Consider the following 15,078-nt stretch of genomic DNA (forward strand, 5'->3'; position numbering starts at 1 on the left):
CAATATCAGAAAATACATGCCACAATACAACAAATGAAATTACAAAATGACATCGACAATAATTGAAAATTATATAATAACCAAAGAAAAATATGAATTAATGTTGTAAAGAAGACGACAAACAATGATGAATGACAACCTTCCTTTTACTAAGAAACAACATAACGTAACATTTGATTTGTTGGATCTAGAAGTTGATATTTAAATTCTTCTTAGCCTCATCCTATAGTTGAGAAACAATTGAGGTCAAGCAATAAAATATGCCTAGGTAAATTCCTAGAACTACAACTTCTTGTAGAACACCATCAAGAATATTGAAAAATAGTTTTGTACCTATAACACCACACGTAAGACAAAATAAGAGCTATGGTTGAGCTGGAGTCCCTACCTTTCATCCAAAGTGCAAGATAGATTTCTTTTTTGTAGATGGTGTTGGGATGTGATTTAGCAACAATCATGGCTAACATGGTAATGAGAACTTTTATTAGTTTTTGCATAATATATCATATTGTTTCTATAATATAAAATAGTTATATTAATCATTAATACATTTTAAATATTGATTCTATATGTTTTCATTATTAACTCTTTTTAATATCCACTTATACAATCTTCGTCCAAGAAAAAAGTCACATAGGAAAAAGAATTAAATACATATTCTCACTGCAAACAAAATAGCTCTATAATGAAATTTATGAAAAAATAAGTAGTAAATAGTAATCAAATTAAATAACTTAATTCATAATAAATATGGTTTTGACATTTTAAAAATATATTAACATATTAAGTAATGTATATATTAAAATTAAGTTATATTGAATATAATTATAATTAAACATATTAGTAATGTTTATGCAAGGTTGGAGGGCAAAGAGAACACCTCTTAACTACCCTTTCTTATAGTTACACATAGAAGCCACAAAATAGAGAAAACGACCAAAATTTATAAAGGAATCAATGCATAAATTTATAGATAATCTTCATTCAAAATGCCATGCATCATGACCACTTGGTTGCAACCATATATTTGTTAGAATGATTTTATAATAACTCAGGGGGGGGGGAGCGGGGGGCGGGGGGGGGGGGGGGGGTGGTGAAGGAGGACGAATCAGTTATCCTTAGGTCTGGATGTTCCAAATAAACTTTTAACCACTTGGTCTCTATATCAGCTTAACAGTAACATAAACTTGTAGTTTACTCTCTCAATAGTAACCTACTTGCTGAATGTAAAGCAATAAGAAATAAAGCACATCAACTACCATTCATGCAAGTATGACACTAGGATTTAATGTGGAAACCCAATTTAGGAAAAACCACTAGTAACATGCTACCAACTTTTCACTCTTCTAAAGTGAGCCCGGTTAAGAACCAACCTTTTTAAAGGCTACAATACACACTATTAGGTGTGACCCTATTAAAGGTTTTAATCACCATATTAGAAGTGACCTTATTAGAGGTCTTAAGAACATCCCATTAGAATGTCACCTTGACTAAAGAATTTACAAATTACTATCAGGTCAACTTGTTAGAGTTCTAATTTAATAGTACCAGATGACAACAAAAAGGATGATACCTAGGGTTTAGCTTCTTCCTATGATTGACACATGTTATTTTGGATTTGGACTAATTAACAAGGCAAATGATGCCTTCTACACTTTAGGTTCTACTAACCAAGGTGAGTTAACCTAGGGGTTTTAATCATTTCTTGAGAATTATCACACCATACATCCCTTACACCAAACTTGGTCTTTAGTTTTTTTTTGAAATTGCAGAATGACAAAAAACTCACAACAACCTTCTAAAACTTGCTAAACTTTTGCAGCAAGTGATGACCAACATTGGATTTTGTTTCCAGTAAAAAACTTGTAAATTGATTTTAGTTTTTAAATGAATTATTTAATGCAAACTATGACTATCTTTCTTAATATTCAAATCTTTGACCAATGCCTAAATCCATTGTTACAATAGAGTCATATTATTGAATTATATCTATTTAATTGACTTGCAATCAAATATATCAATTGTTAAACCCTAAATTTCATACTTATAATATCCCCTCCATACACCAATACCCCTATCACTTCACAGAAGAATTTACTTAATTCATTGAATTAAAAGAAGCATTGAAGCAATATACAACTCATTGAAATTGCATTCAAATAAACTAAATTTTTTTCACCTTTTTTCAAGGTCATAGACACACAAAATGGAGACAGAATTTAGAATACATAGATATCTTGCAACTACTCTTTGTATTTATCTTTCTTGAGACTGATACACTTCTATGATATAAGGCTCTGATATATAACCAAGAACTAAAGAAAAATTTCTCATTTGATTTTCTGTAACTCTGAAAAATACAAGCTAGACCTCACAAATTATACATAAAACATGGACTGACTCAAAAGGATTTTACTATCAAAATTGGCTCAAAATTTAGAGCCTCACTCCACATCTTGGAAATCCTTAAATTATAGAACAAGGATTGCACCAAGCTTCGGATAGGAGGACACATGTTCAAAAACTAGTTGTAACAATATTGCTCCAGATAAGACAAGATAGTTACATAAGAGAATGCTAGAGATAACCAAAATTGAACAACTATCATTCTGGATGTTCATTACCAACTTCATTTCTTGAAACAAGAGAATACCCACAATAGGTCAACCACAAAGATAAGGTATCTCATTTAGATAGTTGTCCTTCCTCCTCTTGTTATTAGAATGCATAGATATCTTGCAACTACTTTTTGTATTTATCTTTCTTGAGACCGATACACTTCTATGATATAAGACTCTGAAATATAACCAAGAACTAAAGAAAACTTTCTCATTTGATTTTTTATAACTCTGAAAAAAAAAGCTAGACCTCAAAAATTATAAATAAAACATGGATCGACACAAAATGATTTTACTATCAAAATTGGCTCAAAATTTAGACCCTCACTCCACATCTTGGAAATCCTTTTATAGAACAAGGATTGCAACAAGCTTTAGATGGGAGGACTTATGTTCAAAAAATAGATGTAACAATATTGTTCCACATAAGACAAGACATTTACATAAGAGAATGCTGGAGATAGCCAAAATTGAACAATTGTCATTATGGATGTTTAGGATATCAACTTCATTGCTTGAAACAAGAGAATACCCACAATAGGTCAACCACAAAGAAAAGATATCTCATTGAGATAGTTGATCTTCCTCCTCTTGTTATTATAACTTGTTCCAACTTGCTCAATCGCTATCTCTAGATGGTATCGCTTTGATATCTACCACAACCTCCCAAATGGTAATGCCAAACTCTTCATTTGGCCAAGTGGCTTCTCTAACAACATTCAACTCATTCAAACACTTATTCCACTTGGCATCTATTATGGCTCGTACCTATGCAACTATCTTGCTGATATTTGCTTCAATTTTGTACATAATGTCAATAATATAAAAAACTATAGCAATGTCAGTTTCACCATTGCTAAAATTAGTGAATCTCTCATGTCTCAAGATATTATCAAAGGAATTAGACCATTCCTGCCACTCCCTTAAGTTATTATCATCATCAACAATTTTTTGAATGAAGCTAGGTGCCCCATTAGCAATAGTCTTCATCTTATTGTTTATCAATTGCATTTTCCCCAAAAAGAAGTCATTCAACTTCTTGACTCTGTTTGTCATCTTCCTTGTGGAAATGATAAACTCCTTAGGTAATTCTTTCTTTTGTGTCAACACTGCGACAAGCTTATCAAAAAATGAAATATAAGGGCCCCACTTGGTAAATAATGGAGAAAGAAAAGATAATGCTTCTGAACACTAATACTCTACTTCTTGTAAAGCAATGTAGCTCCTATGGAGATTTTGTGAAGATCACTTCATGACATTTATTTTTTCTAATATCATGCTTTCCATGTAAGGAAACTTGCAAAATAGAATGTAACCATTTCCACACAACCCATAATAGATCTAAATAAATATGTAATTGAAATCCACATGTAAAAGAATAGACAACATACCCAAAAAAATGTGATACAAGATATACCTTGGGAAACCCTCATTGAGGAAAAAATTCAGCCTCCAAAAGCATCCATCACCATGTATTATTCAACAAAAATACCATTGCAATACAACCATGGAAGCCTTCAAAGTCACAGCCACAACTGAGAAAACTATGCGAACAAGCATGAATCCACACATCTCATGCCATGCTTCCAACCTTCACAAATGCTCCCTTGGCTAACATGTCAAGCCTTGTCTTGCTTGACTCTTTCCCTTTTTGCCTTATGTCTTCTCACTCTCTCACACCAACAACCACCCTTGTGGCTACTTATATAGTAGCAAGTCCCACAAAATCACCAAATGGTATTACATAAACTATGTGCTACCTAACCCCTTGACCCCACATTTAATATTAGAAATTTAATTCTTTTCCCCAATATTAAATAATTACATGAAATATTATCACAATGTTACAATACAAATCATCAAGTATATCCCATGAAAATCTTTACATGTTGCATGTTCATCTAGGTAAAATATTACATAATACAACAAAATAATATAATATAACAATATTATGAAATGTGTGCAACACCCATTATCTCAACATTCCATTGTCTTTACTTCTATCTCTTTGCTTGCTTCTAATTCTTCCACTTCCATTTGTTGGTCCATGCCTACATTTCATGCATCAATATCTATCTGGGTCATTTCATCTTCTACTTCAGTGACCTGCCCTATTACACTATTCAAAGTTTTAATCTCATTCTCTAGAGCAACCATTTTTTGTTCAAGCACATACATTTTCTTCATTTCTTCTTCATATTTCTTCCTTATCTCAATGTATATGCTATAAGTTTGAAATAGCTATTCTTCCAACATGTCCATCTTTCTTTTCCCCATAAGTGACACTGTATTCATCATTGTTGACATTCTAGCCATGTTTGTTATTAGTAACATACACTTATTCAGATTGTAAGCATATACCGAGCACATTGTACAAATAACAAAGCATTTCAGTTGCTATCGAGTTCTATAGTTACTACAGAGTCCTTTGGATAGATTTTAGTTTGCACTGAGCAGTTACTACAAAGGTGATGATCAACAGTGTAAACCAAGCATCTTAGTGTATGCCGAGTTTACCAGTGCAAATTGAGTTGTGCAATGATCGAGTTTACAGTTAGTGTGATGCAATTCTAGTGTAAATTGAGCTACTCTGTGTTAACCAAGAGACTTAGTTTATACCAAGCTTGAATTGATAATGCTGATCGAGCTATGCAGTGTGAATCAAATGATTTAGTTTATATGGCAAGTTTTGCAATATTTTCCAAGTCACTAGTGTAGACCGAGATCAAGACTACTTGGAAGTGACTAGTATGGACTTAGCTTCTATGTCTACCAAGTGCATGATGATGCCAAGCATTGAAAATGGATGCCAAGTATCAAAACCTTACCGAGTGAGTCTTCAGAGTCTGAGTGTCTACACTTTGACTGACTTTGTAATATTTCTGTAAACTTGTATTGTGGCCGACTTTGTAATTATATAATTGGATTGATATATATATATGTAATGTATTGTATCACATCCAAATGAATATATAGAAGTAATGTAATCATTAGAAAAGAGTAGAAGAGCAAATTACAAAGGCTACAACAATATAATGAGCAACAAAGATATATCTATCACAACAAGGTGATTTGTACACTCAAAGGAATCTCATTCAGCAAATCAAGTTGCAGATCAAAGATCAATCACTACTTCATCCTAATAGGTGGATCAGTCAAATCCTTTGACAAGGTAGACCTAATAGTGATGCAGCGAGGGATGAATAACTAGGGCCAAAGGTACACCCAACTATTCAAACCACCTTGCAAGAGTTAACACAGTAGAAACGCAACACACAAAACAACAACCAAATTTGGAAGAAGAGAAAACACTTATTGATTCATCAAATAATCAGCATACATGCCCATTTGTAAGGCCTTTCAAGTTACGACCATTACAAAGAAGAATACATCTTTCAAAGAAGAACATATCTCAGACTCAAAGAAAAACTTCTATCTCCAAACTACTCCACACTTCCAAATTTTACATCTCCATGCTTTCACAATAATCCATTATCAAATCATAATACCTAAGACTCTACCCAAGACCCCTTTAAATACTTGCCAAAACAACTTACAGAAGATTCTAGAACATAGAAAGGCCACAAGTCAACTCACAACAAAAATTAACTACCTATACCAAATTAAATGTGAGCAAAGTCAGCCCAAACTGGAACTAGAATAGATAACTCGACAAATGGAGATTTCACAAAACATTGGCACTTAGATACCACACAAATGCTCGGCATCCACATGAACTCGACAATCGAAGGATCACTCAAAAATTGAAGACCACTCAGCAATCACACAAACTCGGCAATCAAAGGAACACTTGGCAACCAAAGACCACTCAGCAACCAAAAGATCACTCAGCAAAGAAAGATCACTTAGTAACAACAATGAACTCGACACCCACCAAATGTTCGACATCCACTAGGAACTCGACACTAGCAAAAAATTGGTACTCGGCAATAACTGAAACTTGGTAGCAACTGGTAGAAAAAATAAAAGTGCAAGATTAGAAGGAAACCTAGGATGCTCCTACATTAGACTACTAGATTAAATATAAAAGATCTCAGATGCTCTTGCATCAGACTCCCAAGGTAAATAGAAAAATCTGTCCCACATTTGCTCCCAGAATAAAAATTCTTTAGCTTCATCTTCACAAAAAGTTTCCACTCCATCAAGGATATAAGACCAAATCTGAAAATCAACCATCTATGATTCATCCATTCAAAAATTAGAATCTCATCCAACCAATCAACATACTCACTCAACTAAAAATTGCAATGCTCCATCTGCAACTTATCATGAACGTCATCCATAATATCATCCTCATACATGAAAACCAAATCAGCAACAACATCCAAATCACAAACCTAATCATCAACAATATATAAACTTAGATCCATCATAGAAAAAGCATATAAAGCATAGGAATCTTCCACCAAATCAACAACAAATGAATCCATATCAGGAACGTGCAAAAATAACCCTATGTCATCCATACTCTGTTAGTGAACAGATTGTCTTTCTGATTACACAATGATAATTTGCTCTATTCCCAAGATTTAGAAAGTACACAAATGTTCACAACAATTGAGAAAAATTCATGTTATTTGTTTTCTCTCTTTATTTATAGGTACAACTTCCTTTAAATATCTATCAATGAATCAAAAACCAATTTCGCACTTTTTCCAAAAAGTGCATAAGGACTCTCACATACTCCTAGGTAGTGAGGTGATAATTCATTCATACAATAAAGATAAAATAATTCACAAACTTTTCACCATAACTATTTATTCAAAGAAAAGAATGATACAAAAAATTCATAATAATTATTCAAGAAACTTGATCAATGCGAATTGCAAAAGAAACAACAATAGATATCTTCAAACAATAAATCAAATGTTCACAAATTAACAATGATTTAAGCACTTCAAATGCCAAGTTTTAAAGCAAGATCAAAGATGATATATATTGTTGGAAATATTCAAGATATGACAAGTTACTGAGAGGGGAGGGGTGAATCAGTAACTTTTAAAATTCTTCCTTTAAATTTACCACAAATTAATCTATGCTACTGCATGCATTAATACTGAAAGATAAAACATTCATCACACAAAAGAACACAATATTTTGGTGACCCAGAAACCTTCCAAATAGAAAGTAAAACTGGGGTGGGGATGATACCCACAAAAATTCACTGCTACAACATAAAGTTAGCCTATTAAGGCTTACATTGACCAATTCTGGTGATCTACCCTGTTAGGAGCATAAAGGACTGCTAGGTCCACCTTGTTAGAGGATTTACAAACATATGATGAAGTATGTACTCGGTTAAGAGATTTATACAAAGACTGTTAAGTCTACCTTGTTAAAGGATTTAGAAACTGATTCACCTGTTAAGATGAAGTAGTGGATCTACTTACAACTGATTGCTGATAAGATCCTTTATGCACTGATCACCTTATGTGATGGATATAAATTTTTTGCCTCTATATTGACCTTGTTGTATTCCTTGAACTGCTGCTGATAATCCTTTGCATGTACTTCTCAAAAAATATTTCACATTACTTCTCTATTGCTTGATACAAATGATATCTTACAATACACCTTACATATATACCTTTCAAATTTACAAATTTACAAGGTTAGCCAAAATACAAGTGAACAACACATTACAAAGTCAGCCCAATAGTAAATAACTCAGGTTCACTGAATTGACTCGGTGACCTTCTGATACTCGGTGTTCACTGCATTACATGACATCGTCATGCACTCAAATAGATGAGAAGGCTCGGCCCATACTAATTAATCGAAGTAGTTCTAAACTTGGTTACCATTGGTGACTCAGTAGTTGTAGTGTCACTTGGTAGACACTGCATACTGAGTTTACCTTACTTCACTTGGTAAACACTACTTCTTCCAATGCTCGGTTTACACTAAATTTCCATGGCACAAACTTACTGCTTGGTAGACACTATGAATCTCGATAGACACTACTGGTCTACACATTGCCTAAATTCACTCGATAGCCACTGTTCTGCTCGATGTAAGCTGCTGAACTCTTCAAAGCTTGGTTAACACTAAAATGGTCGGTGAGTGTAGGAAACTAAGTGCTGAGCTTGGTAGCTATACTAATATATTGATATGGATAAGTGTTGTCACTAATGGAAATACTAACTTAATGCCAACAATATATATATATATATATATATATATATATATATATATATATCTTTCCTACACATAATCATTCAAAAAGAAAATATATATATGCTATTTGTCTATTGCTATGTGAAAAGTACCTATTTTTATCAGATTATTTTCTAGCTTTCTATTCTAACTCCTAATTAGTTTAATGCCCCATCATTTATAGTTTCATTACATATCCAAAAGGCCTTCATTAAAGCCCATCCATTTCAATTTAAATAGTTATGATAAGAACAAAAATAGTTTTAAAAATGGTTGCCCAAAACATGACCGAAAGTAACTATCCTGATCAGACTTCATCGCCAGCTTTTTCCTTCTTGCCCACAGTTTGTCTTACCAATTTCCAGCTTATGAAGGTGTTCATAAATTCTTGCATCGCATGAGAATGGGGGTTCTTCAAACTCAATAGCTTAGTCCTACAAGCATCTTTTTTCCATTTGAATTCTTTGATCTTTAGGCTTTGTCACGGCATGAGATTCCTGTTTAGACATAACATGGATTCAATATTTGCTAGTGTGGTGAAATCACTAGCGGTAGGTGATTCATTGTCCTTAATCTTTACAATAGCATCATTGAAGCTTTTTGTTAATGCTACAGAATCCATGTTGCCATCATCAAACTATAGAATTCCTATAGGATTCACTATATTCATATCTTTAAGAAGCTCCTCATGCATCCAAATAATCTTGTTTTCAATGGATTGCATTTCTTTAATTGCTTTTTTGTAGATCGATTCTTTCTAGCCCATATTATTTTTCATAATGAACAACATATAAGAGTCTACAATTTTCATAGGGTTCTCACTTAGGAATTTAAGCACTCCATATTTTTCAACTTTAGTCACCTGGAACACAACAACTTGACATCGACTCTATTTGGTTTCCCACCTTGGAATAAGAGTTTGAATTTCTCCCAAGAGTGTTTCCCCTTCAACATACACAGTGGTGAAATCTAGGATAAACTTATTACCTTGTTTGATGATGGAATTCACCCAATCTTGCATTGCATCCGAAAGTAGCTTCCCATTTTGCATTTGTTTTACTAGTTGTTGGCTGTTTGTAGAATTAGGGTCGAAAGATTGAGGGGTTTTAACAATTGGTAGGGCCTCAAGATTCATTAGTGAATCAATATAAGTAGCCGTGGTCACCACTAAGGCTTTGAGTTCCTTTTTCTCCCTACTATCTTTTTTTGACTGGGCTAACATATGATCAACATAAAACTTGAAGAAATTATTACCTGTATTTCTATTGATAGTCCCAAGTTCAACTAAAGTAACTTTGAAGCCTTCATTGTCAATTTCTCCAGATTCAATTTTTTGTTTATACGTGGCCAATTCTACTGTGATTTTCCCAGTTACTAGATCTTTAATTAAATGGGCATCAATTTTTAGCTTTTTAACTTTGGAACCACGTGTCACATACTTTGTTACAATATCTTTCACAGGTGTACATACTAGCTGCAAATTTATTTTCTTACTAACTGAGTTAGATAACTAGGATGGGACAATGGGATTAGTAGAGATTGTTTGAGTATCCTAGGTAGGAGTCATGAATTTAGGTTAGTTTTCCCTAGGAGCTTCAATAAATTGTACATCACCATCAGGACCATCACCTAAATCTTATCCTTGGATCAACATCTTTTCCTTCTGAACTTCTTGCTACATAAGGGCTTCAAACTTGGTTTTAGATTTGGTTCAAGGAGTCATGTTCTATTTTTGAGAAACCAATACCATCACCTAAATCCTATCCTTGGATCAACATATTTTCCTTCTAAACTTCTTGCTACATAAGGGCTTCAAACTTGGTTTTAGATCTGGTTCAAGGAGTCATGTTCTGTGCATGAGTTGGCATCCTTTTTTTCTTACCAGGAGTTGATACACCACCTGCAACAAGAGATGAAACTTGGATGTTATGTGTCAGTGGTTCAGAAAAAGAAATTTTCTTCGGAGATGGTTCATTGACTAATTTCATGCTCTGCCTCCTTAGCCAATTGTCTGTATGGGTGAGAATGAATCTAGTTCTTAGATTTATATCATCTTCTTCTTCTTGATTCCAATCCACTTCTAATTGTCTCGACTCACTAGCCTCCTCCCACCCTCGTTCAACAATGTCTAAGCCATCTTCAACTACTCCTTCTAATTGAAATTTCAATTTGAGGGAATTGATTTGTTGAAGTGTTAATCTTGAGTGGTCTCTTTTTAATGCTTCTTCTTCATTTTTACAATCCTACCATAAGTCTTCCAGGTGTGGAATTGTGGATAACTAATCCTTCAAACCAAGAACTTGAGCTACAAATCCTTTACTATCAAAATCCCTTCTTCCTTGGTAAGACCCAAAACTAAAACTGAGAAAATTACTTCCTATGACTAAGGCATTGATCATGCTGCTAAAAGTCAAAGGACCAAGTTTGATAGGAAACACCAAATCCCAATTCTCTTGAGGTAGATTATCCTTAATGACAAAGAATAATTGCCTATAGACTTTAGCTTAAAAAAAACAATCAAGTGCATAACGTGGCAACCTCATTGGCTCATCTTTGAACCCACCTACTCTTAAATAAGTGAATTTAGGGAACTATATGTAATAGCTTCCATAGTTTTGAATCAATCTCTGGGCTTCTAAGGGCAATCTGGGCATGGGTGCCTTTTACAGAGATAAATGCACACTTTCTACCAATACATCATGTACCCTTCTAGAATTTTCTAACACTTTATCTCTTTGAAGTAGGGGACAATATTGATAGACCATTTTTTCCTCAATCCAAATTTCATGAGGTAGGGAAGTAAGATTACTAACACAAGCAATGCAGTATGTGAGATAAGAGGCCATATAGAAATTCTCCTTAGATTCCTTAACATGTTTAAGCTATGTTATTAATGAGCTAGCAATTATTTAAGCCCAATCCATCCATTGTTCCCCCTTTAAAATGATCTCAACATAACAAAACGTCCATTCTTCAAAAAGGAGGACATCGGATGAACCCTTAACTCAGTGTAACAACACCACAAGATCATGAATATGGGGCTTTAGGTGATCTTTTGTGACTATCTTAGGTAGCCTTGAACCTCTACCATAATTAGTTGTTGTCAACTTCCTGGCTAGGATGCTACGTATTCTCTTGGGGTTTCTTGGTACTTAGCCAGGGATTGGATGGGAGAAAATTTAGTGAATGTGCTTTTTGGTAAATGTAACACTGAGGCCATAGTTTCCCTGAATATTGACAACACAGGTTCTCCATCTTTTTTTAGGATACTTTTACTCCTCACATCATAATGGTCAATACAGAGTTGGAACAATTTAGGGCTTAATAGGGCAGAAGGGAAAGCTGCAGCTTCAATAAGACCACTAGTCAAAATTTCCATACAACCATTCAATTCATTAGCCTGATCAAGGAAATTTGATTGTAACTTTTCCGGCCCAACACCTTCTAAACTGGTATCACAAATAAACGATCTCTTGCATTCCAAACTCGAAACATTCCCAAAGAAATGTAACATAGATTTCATCTTAAATAAGGAAAGCAAGACTCAAATTGATTCTATTTTGAAATGCACACAGATGGTAGAACAAAAAGAAGGTTTTTTTATACTCTCACCTATGACTTGCCAAGAAAAGTAACCTCTTTTCTTGTCCCTTAGTAGCTCCTTCTTCAAATCTCCTTTTTACATGATAAACAAAAGGAAAAACTATGCTCTTTTTAAGGGAAAGAGAGCATACATGCAAAAGTACAACCTCATAATGAGGCATTCATGAAAAATCAATTGCAGCTAGGCTCACACATTTGAAATCTCTCGATGTGACCTTTTTTATTAAATACTTCCCTTTGTGGGTGTATTGACAATGATTAACTTTGTCCAACACCCAATCCTTCTTTTTCGATGAAAAGATCTTCCACTTTAAATCATTATGATGATTTCCCATGCTTGAAATTAAGGCACTCTTTTGAATTATTACCTCCTAATGTGGTAATTTATGCCATGTGAAAATGGCGGCCTCACCAACCTACAATCAATTTCTACCAAGGAACCTTAGTAGTAGAACTGCTTTGAACTACTTCAAACCAAGATTCAAAGGGGTTTGCAATAGTTCAAAATAACACCCCGTAGTCTCACACAAATTGCCTACAGAAGACAAAGGTCAACATAAAAACCCTTTGATTGAATTTCTTTGAATGACTTTGAACTGAGGTTCAAAGTGGTTCAAAGAGTTTTAGACAAACATAAAGAATGATGGGAAGCTTTAGAAGGCTTTATACAATGTTTTCAATTGTTGGGAGAACACGAAGTGACAATAAGAAGCTTCAATAACTAGATGGGTAGTTTGGGAAAAAGTTCAAAATAGGGTGACTCACAATATGGCTAACATACTCATAACAATATATATATTCATTCTTCTAGCAACATGTAAATCATCATCATCAAAATCCACATTAGTAGTAACTTCCATATCCTTCAGCATCTCAGTAGCAACATATAAGTTCAAATCCATATCAACAACAACATCATGTAAATCCACATCAATAACACCTTTGAAACCCTCAACCATATTACCAACAAGTAAATCCATCTTCTGACCACAAGCAACATCCAGATCAACATCATTTAACTCTAGATCAGCAATGACAACAACAAATAAGTCCTTAATCAATCCATTCGAACATTAACATCATTCTATATAACAACAATCTCATTGTGCACAACAAGATGCTCTGCAATCTCATTGTGCACAACAAGATGCTCTGCAATTTCCATGTTAGATCTATCCATCTGCTCATGAAAACCAAAAGATACTTCCTACATTTTAGAAAAATCATCATGTACTTCCATGATCTGTCTTCTTCTCTTCATAATCTCTTTAATTAGCCAACAAACCTTCTTTCTAATCCTTAAATGCCAACTCAAATCAAACTTTTCCAGATCATCAACCCTTTCATGTAGATCATCCCAAAAAGAATCATACTCATTACTCTCAACATCATCAAGATGTCTTCCACGGTCTTGCACTAACTCAATAGCTTTTACTCTAGCTGTAAGTTTCCTGAGGATGTCCAATAATTCTGGATCCACATCTCTCCTTCCATGAACCATCTTTACACATACAAATAACAATCAAACAATGAGTCCTCTACAAGTGTAGGCCAAATTTGTAGATCTGCCACCCTATGCCAAATCACCAACTAGCTAGGACTTCCAAAATCAAAACCCTTCTTTGATAAAATTTGCCCAACCAAGGTCCTCATACAAACTGCCTCACACTTTGGCAATTTTCTTGCACACTTAGGAACAATTGAGCTCTGATACCACCTGATGCAATGAGGAATGAATAACTAGGGCCAAAGGAACACTTAGCTATCTAAACCACCTTGCAAGAGTTAACACAATGGAAACACAACACAAAAAATAACAACCAAAGGAGGAAGAAGAGAAAACACTTATTGATTAATCAAATAATTAGCATACATGCCTAGTTGTAAGTCCTTCTAGATTATGACCATTACAAAGAAGAATACATCTTTCAAAGAAGAACAAATCTCAGACTCAAATACAAACTTCTATCTCCAAACTACTCCACACTTCCAAATTCTACATCTCCATGCTTTCGCAATAATCCATTATCAAATCATAATAACTAAGATTCTACCCAAGACCCCTTTAAATACTTGCCAAAATGGCTTATAGAAGATTCTAGAACATAAAAGGGCACAAGTCAGCTCACAACAAATATTAACTACCTATACCAAATTAAATGTGAGAAAAGTTGACCCAAACTGGAACTAGACAAAGATAACTCGACAAATGAAGATTTCACAAAACAATGGCACTCAACAACCACACGAATTCTTGGCATCCAAATGAACTCAACAACCAAAGGATCACTCAATAATTGAAGACCACTCAAAAATCATATGAACTTGGCAACCAAGGATCACTTGGCAATGATGATGAACTCGACACCCACCAAATGTTCGACATCCACTGGGAACTCAACACCAATAGAAAATTGGCACTTGGCAATAACTAAAACTTGGTAGCAACTAATAGAAGAAACAAAAGTGCAAGATTATAAGGAAACCCAGGATGCTCCTACATCAGACTATTGGGGTAAATAGAAAAGACCTTGGATGCTCCTACATCAAACATTATTATGTAAACTTCTTTACCGAGTGCATACTTCATTGTATATTTTTAAATCCTTTCACAAGGTGGACCTAGTAGTCCTTATTGCTCCTAATAGGGCATATCATCAGAAGTGATTATTGTAAGCCT

General features: G+C 34.2%; 1 protein-coding gene across 1 annotated transcript in view; it reads left to right on the plus strand.

Annotated features, from left to right (window-relative positions):
* Positions 1-15,078, plus strand: part of LOC149535273 (uncharacterized) — a 30,954-nt gene that overhangs the window by 13,264 nt on the left and 2,612 nt on the right. The window lies entirely within an intron of this gene.

The sequence above is a fragment of the Cupressus sempervirens genome, chromosome 10, assembly GCF_028749045.1.
Source record: "Cupressus sempervirens isolate cs-2001-9-10 chromosome 10, ASM2874904v1, whole genome shotgun sequence".
In the NCBI taxonomy this organism is placed as follows: Eukaryota; Viridiplantae; Streptophyta; class Pinopsida; order Cupressales; family Cupressaceae; genus Cupressus; species Cupressus sempervirens.